The 5,457-nt window shown below is 41.0% G+C and overlaps 1 long non-coding RNA gene across 1 annotated transcript; it reads left to right on the top strand.

Annotated features, from left to right (window-relative positions):
- Positions 1-1,533: 1,533 nt before the first annotated feature.
- LOC126037530 (uncharacterized) lies at positions 1,534-2,419 on the top strand. Its single transcript, XR_007505735.1, has 4 exons — positions 1,534-1,601; positions 1,744-1,816; positions 1,902-2,022; positions 2,340-2,419. It is a non-coding gene; the product is annotated as an uncharacterized LOC126037530 (long non-coding RNA).
- Positions 2,420-5,457: the final 3,038 nt, after the last annotated feature.

The following is a 5,457-nucleotide window of genomic DNA, read 5'->3' as shown; positions in this document are numbered from 1 at the left end:
GATCTCAGAGACAACTCTTGTCTCAGAAGCCTGGATATAAGATGTATACGGAGCTTAAATGGTAAGCATATTTGCACATCTTTAACAAGAAAATGTTACTAAAGTTGGTATGGAATGCATGTTACACACCCCAAGTTTCTGTACAGGATGCAGAAACTGATCCCCTGTATACTTGAGATCTGAGGAGGTGGCGAGTGGGCTTAAATTCAGCTGTTTCAAGTTGTGGGTTTAGATAGACCTGTGTTTCATGTTTCTTTGATTGGGGGGGGTGTGGTGTTCCAGTTTGCCACAGAAACTGCTTCAGGTGAATATGTAGAGCACTTGATAGAGAAGATTGTGTGGTAGTTCATTAAAAAAAAAGGATATTTAAAATACCTGAAGCCGAAGTTGCTCACTGTTTAACGCTGACTGGTTTAATTGTTCCTGGCTGTCGAAAGAAACCTAGCTTTCGGAATCCTGTCGAAGGGCCTTATTGACAATTGTTGGCTGTAGTCTAAAGTATGAAAAAGCTGTTGAGGGTACCAGTTACCTGAGGTGATACGGAATGTGTAACCTCTAATTTGTTATGTTATGTGCCTGTAAGGTTATGTGTAACCTCTGATTTTTAAGGTAATACAAAGCAAGTAATGCAAACTTGTTTTCATAGACTTGCAGGAGAAACTGTAAGCTATTGATCCAGTACAGCACAGAACTGACTCGTACCTGTTACCAGGAAGTGCTGTACTTCAACTGTTTTTTCTTACAGGCTGCAGAGTTACTGACGAAATCCTGCACCTAGTGCCAAATAAAGAGAACTTCCGGCTCACGCTCCGTGCAATTAAACTGTGGGCAAAACGTGAGTAATGTGATTGTTTGTGATCTTTAAACTTTCCAGAGGCACCTCGTGCTGAAAAAACAATGGCATTAGAAGTCCTTCATCTTTGGATAGCTGTTTAAATATCAGGTTTTAGTTCAAAACCTGTGTTTTAGTTTAGATTCAAGGACTGTCTGTGGGGTAGATTCTGTGGTTTTTTTTAATAGGGGTGGAGTGGGGAGATGAGGGGAGTGCCTACAAGACAAGGTGCTGCATTGCTTACCAGGAACCTGACTAGAAAGGATAAAAAATGCCCAGTGAAGTATAAAAGCTTGATAGATAAGGAATAAGAAAATACCGTTTGCGCATGTGACTAGAGCAAGTGCTAGAAGAATGGCAGAACCTTCTTCTCAAGGGAAGTTGGAGCGAAGCAGTAGCTGTAGCAGTGCAGGCAAATTTCAGAGTAGCGGTATTTTGGGAAGTGGTGTGGTAACGATTCTTTTTCGCATCGCTGTAAGGACCAACAGTTTTGGCCTCGTTGCACTGCAAAAATAACTGACTTGGAGGCTGAAGGGTGCTAGGTATTCTATAGATTGTGAAGGTGGTGCTGTAAATTTGAAGGACTGTGCTTGGGCATGGGAAGACTACAGGGCAGCGACAATGTCTGCATTGTAGGACGTGGCATTTACTCCAACGTGCTGGGATTTCTTGGTGGGGTTTCCTGTGCTGTAGCGAGAACGTGTCAACTCTATCCAAACGCTTTGGCTTCTACTCTGGTGAACAAGTTCTTCTTGTTTTTTTCAGAATGGTAAGAGCTATTGATGACTATTTTGATTTGCGTAAAGCAGTAACACTTTCTGAGGTGGTTCTTTATATAAGATTTAGACCAACACCATTCAGTCCTACCCTGAATTACATGGCAGAGTCAGTTCCTGGCTTTTCTTGTTTAGGGAGTGGCCAAGACCTGTATTGCTGAAACAACAGGAAGAGAGCAATCTTAATTTACCAGTATGGGACCCCAGGGTATGTAGACATGGAATTTGGAAGCCTTGAACCTTTCTTCTAAGCTAAGCTGCTGGTGCTGAGCACAATTGTTTTAACATCACAGGTGAACCCATCAGACCGATACCACGTAATGCCTATCATCACCCCAGCCTATCCGCAGCAGAACTCTACATACAACGTATCTACATCAACGCGAGCGGTAATGGTGGAGGAGTTCAGACATGGTAAAGTTCTTTCCATGCTTATTAACTGCTTAAAAGGTGTCATTCTTGCAATATGAAACCACATTACCTGACTTGGTTATATTCCGTGCGGTGTTGTGCCCTTTTAGGCAGAAGAGTTCTCTGGGAAGTCTACCTGTTGCAGGCAACAAGGGAGCAGTTTTACAATGAACTGTTGTAGTAGGCGTGTATTGTGTCAAGGGAATTCCTGCTTTTTGATCTGTCAACTACTGTTCAAAACCTTTCTCTTGTAAAGTTTCTATCACGCTCTGCTAGTCTTAAAAACAAAATGGTAGTAAGGTTTTCAACCTTAATTGTAGGTCTTGCAGTTACGAATGAGATTCTCCAAGGAAAATCAGACTGGTCAAAGCTCTTTGAACCACTGGACTTTTTTCAGAAATACAAGTATGTATGAAATCTGTTACCTGAACTTGAAATGATTGCCATACTGGTTAGCATAGTGACTTTTAGCTTGCAGTCGAAATACAAGATGGCATTGATATGTTTGTTTTTCAGAAGCTGGAGGTAGTCATAGGAATTTTGGTAAGGATAAGTATAGGGAAGATAGAAAAACTGTTTGTGTTTTGCCACTGACACTGTTTTTATTAACAAAAGAATCAGCTCTAATACTTAGAATGCAGCAGAACACGATTCTGAAGGATGTAATCAGTTTTTCTTCAGTTAATACTGTGCTGCCTGCAGGATATAATGTGTCTTGTCTGGAAGTCATTTTCTATACATTTAAGGCAGTTTTGGTTTCATTTGAAGGAATATCAAGTCCTGAGCTAGAATGTTACTTTTTCTTTTCTTCTAGACATTATATTGTGCTGACTGCTAGTGCCTCTACTAAAGAGCATCACTTAGAGTGGTAAGTCTTGCTTTGAGTGTGGGTTCAATACATCATTGACGCTCAATTCAGTGTTGCGCTTCATTTGGTTAATACAGTTCACAAAACTAAAGTATTTGACTGTGCAGCTCGGCATGGAATACAGTAGGGAGGTAAGTAGACAGTTCCTCAGCAAAACTAAAAGCTTTCTTGTGAAGGGCAGTTAGCGTAAGTTATCTTGCTGTTTAAGAAGTTAAGCTAAAGACCTAAGTCATGATGAGAAGGAACAAAGAGGGTTAGCGTGCGTATGCTCTGTGCCATCTGGAGAAGCAGACTCCTTAGGAGTCTAAGGAGACTACTTACCCAAGGCTACTTCAGTTAGGAAGATGTTCCTTGTTGCAGAGACTGAAGTAAATGGGGATTACTTGATGTCATCAGATGTGTAGTGGACACTGGAGAGCTTGATCTTTTACTGACTTATAGAGCAGTGGTCTCCAAACTTTTGTGCACTCCTGTGAGCAAAACAAAAAAAAAAAAAAGTAATTTTTGAACACATAGTTGCGGTCTATGTCTACTTCTTTACAAGTTACGTACACATTACTGAAGTTCTAATCTTTTCTTCCCGGACCCAGTGGATTGTCTTGTGCACCCCCTGGGGTACATCCCCCTCCGACACTTTGAAGACGACTGTTGTAGAGCCTTAGAAGGCTTGGTTTCATAGCTTTTTTACTGGATGCAATATTTAATTTAGGACTAGATTGCACTCAATGCTAAGTTGCTCTGGTAATGTAGTCCGCCTGTTCCAGAGCCTACTTTTCTCCAGTGAAGTGAAACAAGGCTGTTTAATCGGGGTGAAACCTGACCGTCTGCACAGAGTACCTGAATGCTGATAAATAGTGTTTACTAAGTTTTAATCTAGTAGTGTGCTCAGGCATCTTGTGTTTAGTGCTGGAAATGATCATCTCGGCATGCTTGGTAGTGGATAGGTAAATTGCAGGAGTGCTGATCTACTTTGTGAAAGGTAATGTGAGAACCACTTCAACTGTGGTTAGAGAAAATGACTGCTGCTGACGTGGTATTTGTCACTGTCTCAAGGGAGACATGCCAGTAATAACTTGTTGAACCTGTGTGAATGGGGTGACTAACTGTGAGTCTTGAAATAAGGGGAAACGGTGAGGAATTAAGGTACTGTAATGTGTGTGGTGTTCTTTTTCTGAAGAAACGAGTGCTTTGCCTGCCTTGCTCAAGTAAGCAAGGAAAATAGCTGTGTGTACCAGACCCCTGTTCTGAGGGCACCTTGGTTATACTTCAGGGTTCGGCTTGCGGTCTAAGGCAAATGATTGAATTCTTGAGCTACCTCTGAAAGACACCTTATTTCCTGTTTAAAAACAGCTCTAGTAGGTAATACCTCTTACCTGAACTTGTTAATTTGTTCACTTAAAAATCGTGTCAGCTACAGCTTGATGTCAGTCGCAGTTAGGTATACAACAAGGAGTTCTGGGCAGAGGGCTTAGAGCCAAATAGTTTTTAATGTGAGATGTTTTAAGTGGAGAAGGCTTATTGTATCTCACAATAAAGATGAGGAAAGTTCTGGCTGCAGTAAAAGCTGACGTTTTTGCAGTGACAGAAATGGCAGCAAACGGGGCTTAGTTTTGCATCTGGGAAAATGAAAAGCAGAAGACAAACTTGCTTCCGTTTGCTATAAGAACAAGTTTAGTTCACCAACTCTTGAATGGATTTGGGAATAGATGGCACATCTCTGTTGTTCATCAACATAAGATACTTGTGAAGAACGTACAGAGTTCTGACTGCTTTCAAGGGTAGCAGTGTTTTAGGTAGAAGGGTAAAATGCCAGTACTTCATTTAAAAGAATAGCCTTTGTGGTCATGATACATTTCTTGGGTAAGTCTCTGATGAGACCGTGTTGACTGGATCGTTTGTTTATTAAAGGAACGATATTTTTCAGTTTGGCTGGAAGAGGGTAAACTCTTTTCACAGATCAGTCTGCAAGAAGAATAGCATCTTTACTCAGGTGTAATGGAAGAGTTGTGCTTGAGCCTTTTCTAAACGGTTGTTCTCCTTGATCTTTGGGGTTAAAAGGAGCTTTGCTGCACTTCAAAATGCCGCCAGAGGTGCTGGGAATCTGCTTCTTGTTGACATTTTCATCATAGGTTATATGTTGAAGTGTTGTGTCTGACCTGTTAAGAGTACAAGTTAAACTTACTTACTGCCTCTGTCTTTGGAAACTTTGAAGCTCCAATGTCCCTGAAAACATCTCCAACTCCAGTGTGTGTGATATAAATATCTAGTATCTGCTGAGCTGAATGAGTCTTACTACTTACTGACTGGTTAGCATTTTTTGTATTAGCATTGTATTATAAGAAGGCAGATAACTACTGTGCTGGATACAGTCAAAAACGAGTGAATGTCTCTTGTTCTTATCAGGATTGGCCTTGTGGAATCTAAAATTCGTGTGCTGGTTGGAAACTTGGAGAGGAATGAATTTATATCTATTGCACATGTAAAGCCACAGTCTTTCCCTGGCAGCCGAGAACTTTGTAAACAGTGAGTTTCATTACTTTTCTGAACTAGAGTTTGGCCGATGTATTGTA

This window comes from Accipiter gentilis, unplaced genomic scaffold, assembly GCF_929443795.1.
Source record: "Accipiter gentilis unplaced genomic scaffold, bAccGen1.1, whole genome shotgun sequence".
Lineage (NCBI taxonomy): Eukaryota > Metazoa > Chordata > Aves > Accipitriformes > Accipitridae > Astur > Astur gentilis.
Note: the sequence above shows the minus strand (reverse complement) of the source record. Positions and strands in the feature narration are given on the sequence as shown.